Here is a 16094-nt window from a genome sequence, read left to right as displayed (position 1 = left end):
GCAACGTGGAACGTCCTCTCTGCTTCCTGGACCCGGTGTTTTGATTGGACGGGCCAGAGAATAAACTAATGCGCCTACCCGGATTCTAAATACTGGCAATGTGAACCAATTAATAGGTTCCAAAAGTGAATGCGCAGGAGCACACATAGAGAAAGCCATGATTGAAAACGGTGTATCATGCTTCAATTTTCAAACTTATTCCATTAGACCTGTACTAGGGTGGCAGTGATGCTGATGGCAAGGCTGAGGGGTGCCCTTCCCAGGGGCGCTCTTCTGTCGTGTTGCTTGCCCATCTTTAGAATAGTGAATATTTCCAGCATATATAAGAAAAGAGCTAAAGTTGAGCTTATGTGTCAATTGTTCTAGTTCCATGGCCAAAGGTACTCACTAGACCAGAGGGTGATTTACTAGGATTCCGGGGTTTCACTTAACCGTGCACACTGTATCTTTAGTAACCCCGTACTGCATTGCTTTAACCCCTTCACTGCGGCGGCTATTCCGCCGCAGTGCTAAGGGGGTGGGGCGGCCGTGCGGCGGGCGAATGCTGGTGCCGGAACCGATCCGTCACCAGCCGCGGTTGCGCTGTGCTCATGACGGAGCGTTTCCGTCACGGCCCCGTCCGCTCAATAGAACGTTCAGCGCAAGCGCAGAATCAGCGCCGCGCAGGCGTTCCGAGCGGGCCATGATGGAACCGCTCCGTCATCAGCACAGCACGACCGCGGCTGATGACGGAGTGGTTCCGTCACCAGCAGGGGAGGGGTTAAAGGGAGGATGCCCACCCAACATCCCCAAGTCAACCCTAGGGTTTCTTGAACAGCTATACAGCCTTCAGCACGCTCAAACTATATCCTCAGTTGTGCAGTTAATCTTCAAATGCTGATTTTCGTTCTTGATCGATATTGAATCTTTTTTATTTGCCCACTGCCAACACATGCCTCCTCTTTGCAGCCCTGCCTGGGGGTGTTGTCTCCTCTTGAAATAAAAGGTCTTAAATTAGGATTTGGTCTTAAAACCAAAATTTATGACAAACAAGTTTAATTTAGGACAACATTCTAATTTAACACAAAATCCTAATTTAAGCCAAGATTCTAACTTTACTACTACTACTAAATACCTTCTGTGAAAACCAAAAGTACTACATTTAGGATTTTGTCTCGGATTTGTTCTGTGAATCGGCCCCACAGAACGCTTGCATTTTATATCTCCCTTTAGAATAGGGTACAGTACATACGTTTTTATTTTATTTTATTGTTTCTTGAAAACAGCAATGCTCTCTTTGAATAATCCAGTTGGGAACTTGTGCTTATTCCAAACACTTCAAACTCTTAACTAGAATAAACAAAATGTAAATAAAATAAGTGATAGGTGGAATGCAGGAAACCCCTTGCATCCTTATTTACGTATGTATTCGAGCTTGACGGTTAGTCTGTTTTTTCTGTAGGAGCTTGACCTGGAAGAGTTCTCCCATCAGTTAGAACCCGCTGAAGTTCATGCAAACGAAGGGGAAGGTATCAAGTCAGACATTCCACACATCACCAGTCAGCTTGGGCTCACTCTGGATCCCTTGGAGGGTAAGGTACCTGCAGCTTACTTTTGCAGATGGTTCATTTGTATTTCGTTGCTAAAGGTAAACTTTATCCATGTATGAAATGTTACTGTTTAACCATACACGGCTGCAAGTTGCCATGCCTCAATTCTGCACTTCGTTTCCCCCTTTTTAAATGAAAATATATGGTCCGTGGTCAGATGAAAGCCTGTCCTTAAACCACTCAGTTTGATTGAAAAACACTGACTCCCTTTACCAATAGAAGTCATGATGGTCCCAAGGGTGTTTTTCAATTGCTAGACATTATGATTAGGTCACACATTCATCACATGTCCTCTTTGCTACTGATTTGTAGCTATACTGTGTCCTAAGTATGATGTCTCCTTCTTTTCCTCCATCTCCTATATGGTTGTAATGATGTGTCGCCATTTTGATGACTTTTTTTAGGTCGATGCTAGGCAACGCATACGCTGCTCTGCGAGGCATGCTGTATTCGAATATGGACTTGAAGCCCCGCCCACTCTCCGCCCATATTTTTCATTGGCTTGTGTCATTGTCTTCCGTAAACGCTGATTGGTGATTCGTTAATATGCTTGTTGGTCCCTCCTTAGTACCACCATGTCTTCATTTGTAACCTGGCCCTCTTACTTCTGTTGTTACACGGTATGTGTTTTTTAGTCTGTAAACACTATTTTCTTTAATGAGTTTCTCCTACTTCCGGAACAAAATGCTTTCCTGCAACATTCAGGCACCATGCGCGCTTTCACTTTCCAAGTTGCCAGGGACAATGGCGGCCACTTCTTTGAAATGAAATACGTCTCGCATTTACAAGCGTTTGAGGTATGGGGATTGCAATTGACAATGCCTCATATTTTTGTGTCAATTATCAAAGCAGATAAATAAAAGGAATTGCCATTTACAATGCCAATAGCTTAAATTCTCGCAAATGCGAGACCTATTGCATTACAAATTCTTGTTGTTTGAATGCCTTCTGTTTTCAAATTTTATCTGCTCTCGTGGTTTAATCGCTCTCAAGCAATGTTATGTCAATTTGTGCCCCTAACTTACCTCTGGTGCAAAAAACTTCATAAAGATGCTGCAAAAATAACACTCTATTCCTGTTTGAAAAGACAGCTTGCAGCCTTTAATACACTTCCTGTTAAAAACAAAGCCTGAGGTCGATCAAGACCACACCCACCCAATATCCCATTTTCTCATGTTAGTTGATCAGCAGTTGGGTTCTCCGTTGGGTTGTTGGATAATGCATTTCGGATGCTATTCCTTCTCTTTTTCCCCAGCTGTGCCATCATGGGGTTCAGTCCCTGTTGTGTGAGACAGCAATAAATAAATATGCATTAAATTAATTAAACCAGTTTGTTTCAAAATCATAGTGCTTCTTAACTTGTATACGTCTTCTCAACCCCAACCTGTTGGATTTGCATGGAGGACATTTGCTGGAGAGAGATATGGTCCCTATGTGATGTAAAATAGACATGCCCTGGAGAGATGCCCTTTGTGGAGTCCTCTGAGTGGCAGTAGGAGTCTCAGTTGAGGCACACAGGAGCCAGAAATGCATCACCAAGAAGTTTGTTAATACTTCTGTGGCTCAACATCCGGCAGTAATTTATTTCACATGTACTGCAATCTGTTCCACTTGTTGTGGTCCTGGAAATGCAGAAAAGTGCGAACATAAGCAGGTTTGCTCATGTTTCTTTAACTGGATAATCCTTGTGGCCAGAGCTGTGTTGCATATTCATTTCAGACTAGGAAGTGCTTAGTGCGGATAAGACCTTCCAATAATATCAGGCTTCAAAGAGCAGTTAATCTAAACATCAAAGCGCCTTGTGCCAGAAGCCCCAGTGCTGCTGTTGCCTGATGAGGGGTGGATGCTGCAGCAGCTCCTCAGCGATGCATCCCACCTCCTCAGCGATGCATCCCGCCTCCTCAGTGATGCATCCCATCTCCTCAGCAATGCATCCCATCTGCTCTTTGCCCTTGGAGACTCTTGCTACATCCTGTCACTGTCCGAGTTTCAAGTGTTCAGTCTATCTACTGCATCTACAGCATAGTGACTCCCAGACCATGAATTAGGTTTTAGTCTTATGTGGGGATTCCAATCTACATGAGTCTCCCATCTCTCGTTCAAACGATTAACTTTTTAATCTAGTGTTAATTTTCACAGAAGATATTGACGTAAATAATTAATTTACTCTCTTAATTTCTATGCAAGTAAGTACTTAATCAATAATAACTCAAATCGGAAGAAAGAGACAGAGTCCGTGGTGTTAGAGTTCTTAGGGGTTTTATTCCTTAAAAAGGAATGGTCATGGCCAGGATATCATGTTCTGACCACCACAGGGGTGTCAGAAGGGATAGAGCGCGCTACATTTTATTAACAGTACATAGCTTATATACTTATTTTACACCATTGGAAACAGTATAGAAGGCGTAACAGCTGAGAGAAGACAAGATAACAGTATACACGTGGTAGAAGTGCGTAATCAAGAGGCGTGAACTAGAGGTGTGTGCTAGAAACGTCACAGGTAAGTGTCACAAAAGGGGTGGCACTAACAGGAATGTTGCAATGTCAGCAGAAATCAGAAGCTTGGATGCGCGCGCAGCTGCATGACGTGTGATTGACGTGAAGCTGGAGGGTGCAGGGGACTTGACATTTACACTGACGGAAAGAGACAGAAGTCTGGCATGTCAGATCAACTTGTGCTTCTATCATATCTGGTATCTGATGTTTTAGGAACTAAGCTATCTGGGCGGAAAGGTCTCTAGGGCAGAAGCTATTCTATACTTGCTGTGAATGCGTGTATAAGCGCCTGAGTGTCTGTATGAGAAGCGTGGGGGCATGGGCCTTCCATGGGAGCATGGCAACAGGGGCTATGAATTACTTGAATTAGTTGCATAGAGACAGGTCGGCCCTTTGGCCCTGCAGCTGGGGAAGGATGTTTACTGAAACTGGCAGGCAGGAATGTATTTTCGGGGAGGGAAACAGATAACTCGAAGGTTATAGTCGATCTTGGCAGGCAGCAGGCTGAGCTGAGCGCGAGGGGCCGCGCTGAAAGTAAGTCAGAGTTCACGGGTACAGAGGCAGCCTGGGCAGAGGCCCTCGGAGTCAGAAGCCAGAAAAGAGGCTCGGTGGCAGAAATTCAGGGCCTACTCAGCCAGAGCTGAAAAACGTAGGAGTACACTACAAAAAGACGTTGGCATAGCATACTTAGGAACGGACCATTCAACCCATTCATGGTGGGTCTGAAAGAGGACATGTTAACGTTGGACGCAAATGTATTTGCGTCTTCATAGCTGGTACAGGAGGGAAGTTACATGCACTTTAACTCGTACATGGAGACGGTGGGGTACGCGCTAGGGAACACAACTTGACCATAAAATTTATATTTCCTCATTCCCTCCTTGTTCCCTACGGACCCTTCATGATATATCGATCATCATAAATTGATCAGTTTGTTCTTGCAACATCATTTGCTCATCTTTCTTTCTTTGACGGTTTGAGAGGAAACTGGAATGTTCAATGCATGATGTGGCACACAGTCCACATATCGCCGGCCCACACTGTAGGCACAGGCAGCAGCTGAATACTATGACAAGGCCGAAACCTAGGAAGGATAGGATCTTCCATCCCCAGGCAGTTAACGTTGTCCAGAACCAACCGGACCAAGTCCAGGTGCCTGGATTCTGATGTATCTGATTTGCAATTTTATGCAGACGGGTAATAGCTTGATAGACAGATGGTGCATTTTGTGGAATGAAAACACAGCAACTTGACCCGATGACCTTACAGGCTCCACCTCTATCTGCCAAGATGACGTCAATAACAAGACGATTTTGAAGGACAACAACCCGCATAGCAGATTGCTCCTCTGTTAAGTTACCTAAGGCGGAGGCAGTTTCATGTACTACAGCTTCAAGTGTTCTAGTTAATCTACGTATTAATTTACTGTTTTGGACAGGTCCTAGAAAGAAAAAGAATCCTTTATTGAAATCAGTGTACTGTTCCCATGCCGTTTCTGTGTAGTCGACAAGTGGAATATCTCTTCTGGGTCTATTCTTTACTAGATTCGTATTTCTATGGTAATCAGGGGGAGCTAGAAAAACAGGTGGCAGAAGGAATGCAATATAACAGGTACCATCCCAATCTGGAGGCAAGCGTATGTATGCGGTATGACCACAAACAAAATAGGAGTGATTGATAGCTTTAAAGGACGATTTACCATGGTCACTGAATTCGACCACAGAAGTGCATTTACTATGACCTAAGTGTACTGAACCTTTCTTTCGGACACATAATTCACCAGTGACTGGTAATACTAGCATATGGGGCAGAACTGGTGCAGCTTCGGATTCAACAGTAAGGATCATAAGGCTAATTGTGTAGTTACCTAATCCATATACTTCATTTTCTAGATCAGTTCCTATTCGAGTAGGGAGTCCCTCCTTATCAGGGTAACAGACGTCGAGCAGGACTAAGTTCAGGTTTCCCCAAACCCAGCCTCCATCGAAAACAGCAATATCAGGATCTAAGGAATTAATTATTTTAAACCATGCCCCACAAGAGCCATTGTGAGTGAACGGGTACGGGAAGAGGGGCAGAGCTCCCTTGTAATTCTGGTAGGGAGGGAGTCGGCCACATATCCAGCAGTCTGTAGCATTGTTCGTCTGATGGGAGTGGTGTAACATACTAATGAATGTATTGTTGCGCAGCGCAAGTCTGTAAGAGAGTTCGTGTGCAGGTAATTCACTAAAAGTGTGTTCAGCAGAGACATTGTAAACAGATTGTTCACGCCTGAAAATAGGCCAGTAGATAGGTAGCAGAATGCTGGCAATAATAATTAGAACACTTAGGAAAAACATTATTAACAACGTCACTATACAGTGACTTCGCAGTGATTTGCAGTATGTATTTCTTTTGACTTGTCTCTCTCTCTCTCTATCTCGATCTAGGGGATACATGTCAGAAACTATTTAACCGATTCACCTAGGGGAGGACTTAAACAATTAAACTGTCTGACTTGCTAGATCGGAGTTTCATACGGTATTCTTCTTGGGGAGTTTTTTCTCGTTCGGATACTGTAAAGTCTTTTTCCTCAACACAGTCTTTGGTGGGGGTGGACGAGTCTCGATCAGGTTTCAGTCCACAAAATTTCTTCACATGACTCGTGTGGACCCACCCCTTTCTCCCCTCAATCTTCACGGCGGTCCTCGTGGTGAGCAGGACGGTCTTCGGAGATTTCCAGCGGGGCTCCAGCGGACCTTTCCGGTCGAAATTCCGGACGAGTACCAGGTCCCCAGGACGGACCTCGTGCGGCTTTACATCAGTGTTGTCAGGGAAGGCTGCGGCAACCTGTGAACGACATGATTGGAGTGCAGACATCAGGAGGCAAGGTAATCTGTCAACATATTACAATCAACATCAGTGATTTTCTTCGGAATGGGCGTCCCCCACATATTCGGTGGTCTGCCAAAAACCACTTCGTACGGGGATAGCCCTGATCTCGAGTGGGCGACCATCCTCATGTAGAATAGTGCCACGGGCAGGGCGACTATCCAGTCGACCCCTTTCTCCTGACATATATTGGCAAGGCGGATTTTTAGTGTCTGATTATGCCTTTCTACAAGGCCGGCTGCTTCAGGATGTCGGACACAATGGAATTTCCACTGGTATCCTAGCAAAAGGGAAACCTGCTTCATTAACTCGGATGAGAATGGCTGTCCATTATCTGAATACACGACACGGGGCAAACCGTACCGGGGGAAGAATTCACGAACCAACTGTCTGGCAGTGGTCGGAGCAGTGTAGTCTGGAACTGGGTATGCTTCGGTCCAACGGGACAGAGCACAAACAATTACAAGGACATACTTGAATCCTCGACAACTGTTCATCTGAATATAATCCATCTGGAGGACTTCAAAAGGGTGATCGGGAGGATGAAATCCACCTTGCTCTACAGGGACGCTTTTACCTGGATTGAACTGACAACAGATCATGCAAGTACGCACTTTCTGTTTTGCTGCTGCTCGTAAGTGTTTATTGCTCCAGAGATTTTGTAAACTGTCTAACATCGCTTTCTCTCCTAGATGTGCCGGGCTATGTGCTGTATTAATCATGACTTGAACCATAGAGTCAGGGAGAAACCATGTAGATTTTCCCTTCGTCATCCAACATCGATCTGTCTGGATCCCTCCTAGTTCAGTCCATTTCTTTATTTCATCTGGAGTAGCGTGTGTCTGGATATCGATTACATCTAGGGTGGGATCTCTAACTGCCATACACTTTGTCGGTACTATTGTCTTTGTCACATCAGTAATCTGGGTGTGAGTCAGTGCTGTATGTTTGGCTGTCTGGTCTGCCAGGTCGTTACCCTGGGAAACAGAATCTGTAACTTTAGTATGTGCTTTACACTTCATGACTGATATGCCCGAGGGCAAATGTATAGCTTCTAACAGTGCTTGAATGAGGGGACCATGTTGTATCTTGGCCCCATGAGAGGTCAGGAAACCTCGTTCTTGCCAGAGGACTCCGAAGTCGTGTACAACTCCGAATGCATAACGGGAATCAGTGTATATGTTAACATTTCTGTTTTTGGCTAGAATACAAGCTCGGGTCAGAGCGATGAGCTCTGCTGCTTGAGCAGACAGTGTGTCAATACGATGTGTTTCTTTAACTTCAGTTTCAGTGGTCACGGCATACGCGGCCACTAATTCTCCTGTACTTGTTCTCATGCATGAACCGTCCACATAAAGTGCCAGGTCTGGATTTGTCAGTGGGACATCTGTTAAGTCTCGTCGTGGCTTTGTTACTGCATTAATGATTTCTATACAATCATGCTGGGCTGGATCTGTCATAATTGTAGGTAACAGTGTTGCGGGGTTCAGGATGCTGCAGCGTCTGATTTCTATGTGTGGCTGGAATAGTGTTAATTCATAACCTGTCAGTCGTGCTATGGTCAAGTGCTGAGTCTGGGTTCTGTTTAACAGAACCTCTACAGAGTGTGGAACTTGTACTGTTAACTGATGACCTAAAACAATTGAGTCGCTTTGTCTGATTGCTAATGCTGTTGCTGCTACTGACTTTAAGCACGCAGGGAGTGCCTGGGCTACTGAATCCAATGTACTTGAGAAATAAGCGCAAGGCTTATGTGAACCTGCTTGATCTTGGGTGAGGACAGACAACGCTGTACCATCACGTTCTGTGACGAAAAGTGTAAACGGTTTGCTGTAACATGGTGTCGCTAAAACTGGTGCTTGGCATAATGCTTTCTTTAATTCTTCAAAAGCTTGTGTGTGTTCCTGAGTCCAAGGGAGGGCAGTCGAAGTTGCTGCCTCCTGTGTCGTTAACTGGATGAGTGGTTTAGCTAGAAATGCATACTGAGGAATCCATTGTCTGCAGTACGAGGTGAGGCCTATGAAGGCCCGCACTTCCTTTTGTGTCTGGGGTTGCGGCATATTTACAATTAACTGAATGCGATCGGGAGTGAGCTGTCTCCCCACTTTGGACAGCAAGTGACCCAAGTACACAACTTGCTGAACACAGAATTGTACCTTCGAAGGAGACACCTTGTGCCCCTTGTCGGCCAGGAAATGTAAAACTGTCAATGATGCTTTTTCACATTCGGGCTCACTTCGTGCGGTGATCAGTAGATCATCGACGTATTGCAGTAAAGCGGTGTTAACTGGCATTTGAATACAATCTAGTTGTCTTTTCAGTGCTTGACTATAGATGCTGGGGCTTTCTGTGAATCCTTGAGGTGCGCGTGAAAATTTGAAGCTGCGTCCATTTAAACTGAATCCGAAGAGATATTGGCTCTCTGGATCAATAGGCACGCTGAAGAAGGCGTTCTTGAGGTCAATTACAGTAAAGAACGTTGCTTCTGAATCAATGGCAGTCAATAGGGATGAGATATCGGGGACCACAGGATACTGTGGAATAATACATTTATTTAATTCTCGAAGATCAATCACCAGCCGATATACTGGCGGTGCATTGGGATCAGTACGTTTAAGAATCGGAATGATGGGTGAATTACAGATATTGGAGTTGGTCTCGACGACCACTCCTTGGGCAATGAGCTCATCAATGATTTTCAGTAAAGCCACTACAGCATCGGGTGGTAACTTGTATTGTCTGATTCGCGGTAATACAACACCTGCCTTGAGTGTAACGCGGTACGGTGTGATATGCATGCACCCTACATCAGTTGGGCCTTTTGCCCACAAGTAATCTGGTACATTTTTCAATCTGACATCGAATTCTCGCAAAACATAATGACCCTTGAAATCCCGCAGAAAGAGTCTAACTCCCTCCGGGGAACAGCATATTATGGCTCCTAGAGCCTTCAATGTTTTAATTCCTAACAGATTTTCTGGACATGATTTTGTAAGTAACAAGTCTGTAACACGTGATAACGGACCCACAGCCAGGGGGACTGGTTCGGATACCTCGTTTACAATGGGCTGTCCTGAAAAACCCAGGGAAACGTTCTGTGAGCCTGAGAGGGGTGCCCCTGGGACTTCATCATGGCTGATCGTAGTGCGACTTGCCCCTGTGTCAATTAAAAACTTTCTGACTTTTCCCAATACTTGACTGTGTACATAAGGACCTTCTTGATCTACAGGAATCTCTATAAGAGGCAAGCCACCTTCCCTCTCTAGGCTGTTTCATGTATATCGGGAATATTCGGGATAAGCGGACTGGGCATACTGATACATCTGTTGTGAAACTTGCTGAGACGCGGCAATGGGCTGTGGCTGTGGTATCGCTACTGTCTGTGCTGGAGTCGAAGAAGCATGCATAGGCTGTGTATTCTGTGAAGACTGATGCTGGTTATGGTCTTGTCTAGGCGGATGCGGTCTTTCTTTAGTTTTACCTGTCGCTATGTTATGTTTCAGGACTGGGCATTCATGTACGTAATGACCTGGCTGCTTGCAATAATTGCATGTCCCTTTAACGGGAGCTGCGGTGTGACCTGTCTGGGTCGTACCCTTTCTGTGACTGTCGGCTGGGACCGTCTGTGCTATTAACATTTTCATCTTCGTGTCTTTCATACGTTTCTGTTCCTGATCTTGTTCTTCTCTAATTCTGTTCTGATAGTATTGTAACATCTGTAACATCTGTGATGGCGTGTTCGCTTGCCATGTACTCTCGACCTTGTATACACGGTTTTTAACTAACGGTAGGGAATTCTCCACTAACTTTGATACAAAAAGATGCGGGTACGACTCGCTACTTGGTTTAAGGCCACTATTAATAATAAAACATTTCTCGAATCTTGAATAGAAGTCACTAGTATCTTCATCATGTTTCTGTTTACAGGACGAGATGGCGTCCCAATCTTCCTTTCTAGTTGTCAATAATCTGGGCAGAACCTGTACTATCAAACCTGGTAATGCTTTAGTTTTGTCCCCAAGGCCTACCCCCGGGACCCGTTTTCTTTCTTCCTCCTCTATTTCTGCCCATGCAATCTTTGTGTCCCCCACCTCCCATTCCTTTTCTTTTAATTTCTCGAAGATACCCGTGGGCAACAGTACTTTTAACATTTTCATAATGTCATCATATGTGTAATCCCCCATCAGTAACATGTCTTTAAGTTCTCTGTGAAAACCTGCAGGGTCTTTATCATGGCACGGTACTAGTTTCTTCATTTCTAACAGTTCTAATTTAGTCAGAGGCGTGTGTACATACACGCGTTTCAAGACACGATCCTCACCCATAACAGGGTGCACTTCTCGTAAGGGGTTCTGACTTTCAACGCCACTCAGGCGTTGCATGTGATACATTTTCCTTTCTGGGGGCGGGGCGGGAACATATTCAGAGCTTACAAAGGTATTATATCTGTGTCGTTGTTCTAGAATTATTTGAATTAATTTGGTGCTTAAGCCTCTCCATCTATCCATGAGTAGTGCTTCTAGTGTTTCGTGTAAGGGGCCGGGATCAGAATAGTGTTTTCTGTATTTTATGAGAAGGTGCTGAATCATGTATACACCTGCTAATTTCTGTTCGTCGGGGGAGAGGTTCAGAAATGTCTGCGCCACCGTGTCATCGTTATATATGTCTGCATTTTCGGCCCATGATACAGCTGATCGGGCTAGTTCTTGTTCATCCATAGAATTGAGTACGTGGTACCCAACTCGATCTCGAAGCCTTTTATCAGTTTCCTGGAACTGATGCTCAGCAGAATTCGGATTTGTCAAGGCAGAGAAGAAAACTCTCTTGCTTTCTGGACGGATGCCCTTCCTAAGGTAAGTTCCCTTACCTACATATGCTATGGTACCTGCAGTCTTTTCTGGTTCTTCAGATTCTTCTTCCTCCTCGGAGGAAGCTTTGTCTTTCTCTTTTTGGTGTACCTCTATTACTGTTTTTCTTATTTTTCTGTACATAGTGGCTATGCAATTCTGTTTGTCATGTTTTCCATCGGCTATATTTTGACCCCACTTGTTCAGTGCATCTAATTCACTCTGATCTGTTCCAGGCCTATCTCGTTCTCTTATTAGACAATTTATGAAAAATCGTAGTATCTGCGCTTGTATATCAACTTTCTGGTTTTCCATGGCATTCTTGATACTGTCAGGGTCTTTCCCTGTCTGAACAAACTCGTATATTCTGTCTAGACGGTCCTTCATTCCTACATAGCTTAGCAAGATATCAGTAGCAGATCTTAACCGTAGTGATGCCAATATCATTAGATCGTCTTTACCGGGTACTGGATCGTATCTACAAACTGAAATGTTTTCCTTGAATGTGTCCAAACGGGATAAGTGAGGAGACCTGAACGTGAGGGGACTCTGTATATCTCTGACATTTAATCTGTGTGTCAATGGCGGGGTCCGAGGACCCGCGGTCGCACCCCCTGAAGCGGAGGCTTGGCTATCATCCCTGTGTGCAGTCTGTATTTGAGTCTGTCTTTTAGTAGGATCTGGTGGGCGTGGTTTCGGTAGATCTGTTTTGAGTGCAGGAAGTGGCGGGGCTGGCGGAACAGGGGAGGTCTGTTGTGGTACTGGCGAAGCATGATCTGGGGGCGGGGTGCCACCCCCGTCCCTGTCAGTAGGCAGGGCACGAACAGGCAGATTGGTGTAAGCTGGAGCTACATCTTCTAGGTAGGAATTCAGGAATATATCTTTAGTAGTCTTATGCATTACTTTAGTTGGAACCAGTGGTGGCGGCAGATTTTTCGGTATTTCTGAAATGGCGTCAGGTGTACCCTCGGCCATAAGATACATGCCGTTTATTTGGCTATTTCGGATGCGATCTATTTGTTCTGTTTTTACTCGGATTCCTTCGGTAACTAATTCGTTTTCTTGAGCTCTATCTGATTCTTTAAGTCTGTCTTCTCTACGGAGTGCTCTTTCAGCACGTTTATGTGATTCCTTACGCCAAAATTCTATGGCGTCTTTCTGAGATTGTCTGGCTTTCTTTTTCCGTAATGCCTCTTCTACCTTTATGATTCACTCGGCATCCCATGTTCCATTAACTGGCCATCTGTGTCTTTCGTCTAGGTGCTTTGTATAATCGGTCCATAATTCTAGATATAATATGGCATCTATGCCATGCTTATTATACATAAAGTTACCTGGAGTGTCCCTAGGGGGGATAGGAATTTCTTCCTCTAGCATCCCTTTCCTAGTTCCTATCTGCTTTAACTTGTTGAAAAACGACATTTTGCCTACTTGATACTGAATGCGCGGTCCCTGATACTTAATTCTGAATATAACTAGTTATACAAGAAAACACAAAAATGCACATAAAACGGTCACATTCATACCACAACATTAATCACATGAAAAGACATTGGAGACATAGATGACTACCCCCTATACCGGATGTACTGCTAAACAGTACAGATACACTGGTGTAACAGTGCAGAAATTCAGAAATTCGGAATACTAGATATACTGCTAAACAGTACAGATACACTGCCTAAAAACAGTGCAGACCGGACTTGTGTACCCAAACCCGTCTAGATACGTCCCAGCAATGGTACTCACCGGGAAGCACGGAAACAGAAGGCCTCGGAAAACTCGACTGGACTCGACTCGATACTTCGGAAAACTTCGGGAAACTTCGGAAAACTTCGGAAAACTGGTGGGCCTCTTGACACCTCGGACCTTGTTTCTTTCGGCTAGGCTCTGGTCGGGATCCTCCGCACTCCTCACCGCCTCGTCTGGGCACTGATCGCAGTCTTCGTCACCTCCGTGGGTCAGAGGGAGATGCAGGAAATCCTGCCGGTACGCGTATGGTCCATCTAACTGATGGCAGGGGACAGAGCTTGCAATGCGCCAACCGGCGCGTGAGGTGGGGGAGGGGTCCCTGTTCGGGCGCCAAATGACGTAAATAATTAATTTACTCTCTTAATTTCTATGCAAGTAAGTACTTAATCAATAATAACTCAAATCGGAAGAAAGAGACAGAGTCCGTGGTGTTAGAGTTCTTAGGGGTTGTGACGGCGGGATCAGTAATCGGAAGCAAACGTGTTTTCTTAGCAGTGGTGTTTATTCGAGACAGGAGGTCATCAGTACATTTCTTTCTTAGGATTGTCTTTCTGGGGGACCGGCTTCGGTCCTGTCGGTTCCTCTGGCGTACTCCCTCCTCTTTCCTCCTGACGGGGCTCCTCCTCCTACCGCTGGGCTCCTCCGGAGGCTCCGTATTGCACACCCTCGCCGGCCACCAAGAAGTAAAACAGGAGAGAGGACACTGTCAGTGGATATGGCCGCTTTCTTTCGTTTGTCAAGGGAAGGGCGTGGGGGAGAAGTGCTGGTATACAAAGTGTGCTCGACTAGGTAGTAAAAGTGCTCTGTGCCGGACCGTGAGGTTTTTAATCTAACAGTGCGAGTTAAGTTTACTTTATTCTCCTACCCTTCTTCTTCCACCACCCCAGGACCCTGGCACGTACCTCTGCTAGCCGTACACCTCCTGGCGCACGGCTGGGCGGCTCGTGGGGTTGGCCTCCTGGCTTCACAGCTCCCGTCTCTTCGTTCTCAGTTTCGATTGGCGCTGTCTCCTGCCTTGGGTCGTCTGCTTCGTGCAGGGCTCCTGTCGACTCGCGTCCTTCCTGTACGTCCTCTTCGCTGATCCACCTGGTGCAGCCTCTCCAGTCTGCTTCGGTTACTCCGCTTGATCCGTCGTCCTGCTCCGCTCCGCTCCGCCAACTCTCTCCTTCGCTCCTCTCCGCCTCGCTGCTTCCCGCCACTCCGCTCTCCGTCGCTCTGTCCGCTCCTCCGGTGAATAGACACCCTTGGGGCTGCTATGACCGCCTTTTTGAATGACTGCAGGCTCCTCCTCCTCCATCAGGTCCGTCGTCCATTTAAAGGGACCCCATCCGTCTTCTTCCTCCTCATCGCAGCTGTAACGTTCTGTTGGTGTCCAACCAAGGGGAAGGTGAGCCTGTGGAAATAAGAGGGGGGGGTCGCACATCGTTAAAGCAGGCCCCCCTATAGGGCGAGAACCCGTGCCCCCGCTACACACCTCCCCCCCTGGACACTTCCGCTCGGGAAGTGGGTTGCGGGACAGAAAGTCCGCCCCGGTATTGTCAACCCCCCGTTTGTGGCATATGGTAAACACAAAGGGTTGCAGGGCGAGGAACCACCTCATGACCCTCGCGTTGGACGATCTATTGCGAACCATCCAGAGAAGGGGAGCATGGTCAGTGTACAACCTGAATCTTCGCCCCTCCAGATAATAGGCCAGCTTGTCTACGGCCCACCTTATGGCCAAGCACTCCTTCTCAACAGTAGGATATTTGAGTTCGCGGGGGAACAATTTCCTGCTGATGAACAAGATGGGATGGTCACCACCGTCTGGGCCCTCCTGTGACAGCACTGCACCAATGCCGTAGTCGGAGGCATCGGTATGTAGAGAAAAAGGCCGTGAGAAGTCCGGAGAAGTGAGCACCGGGGCCGAGGTAATCGCTCTTTTCAGTGCACCGAATGCGTTCAACATGTCAGGTGAGGGAGTTCTCAAGTCACACAATTTTACCCTGGTCTGTAGGGCATTCGTGAGCGGGGACGCCAAGTCCGCGAATCCCGGGATAAAGCGTCGGTAATAACCGATGAGACCAAGGAACGCTCTTAGCTCTCTTTTGTTTTGCGGAAAAGGGGTATCCATGATGGCTCTGACCTTTTCAATTTGTGGTTCGATTATACCATGACCGAGTACGTAACCCAGGTATTTGACCTTGTGAAACCCTAGCCTGGATTTCTTGGAGTTGATCTTTAACCCGGCCATGGTAAGGGTTTCGAATACCCTATTCAGATGGTTCAGGTGACTGTTCCAATCCGGGCTGAAGACGACTATGTCATCCAGGTATGCGGATGTGAACGAAGAGAGGTTCTTCAGCACAGTGTTCATCAACCTTTGAAAGGTCGCAGGAGCCCCATGGAGTCCGAAGGGTAGGACTGTAAATTCGTATCTCCCGTTGACCGTAGTGAATGCTGTCTTATGTCTGTCCTCCTCTTTCAACGGTACCTGCCAATACCCTTTTGTGAGATCTATTGTGCTGATGTACTTTGCTTCTCCCAGTTTTTCGATTAG

General features: G+C 46.1%; 1 protein-coding gene across 1 annotated transcript in view; it reads left to right on the top strand.

Annotated features, from left to right (window-relative positions):
• LOC147706737 (uncharacterized) overlaps positions 1 to 16094 on the top strand; it is a 138798-nt gene that overhangs the window by 489 nt on the left and 122215 nt on the right. The window contains exon 2 of the mRNA XM_086925880.1: positions 1442 to 1571. The gene's annotated coding sequence lies outside the window, so the exon portion shown is untranslated. The remainder of the gene's footprint in view (positions 1 to 1441; positions 1572 to 16094) is intronic.

Source organism: Lissotriton vulgaris, chromosome 6, assembly GCF_964263255.1.
Source record: "Lissotriton vulgaris chromosome 6, aLisVul1.2, whole genome shotgun sequence".
NCBI lineage: Eukaryota > Metazoa > Chordata > Amphibia > Caudata > Salamandridae > Lissotriton > Lissotriton vulgaris.
This window is presented reverse-complemented; position numbering and strand designations above follow the sequence as displayed.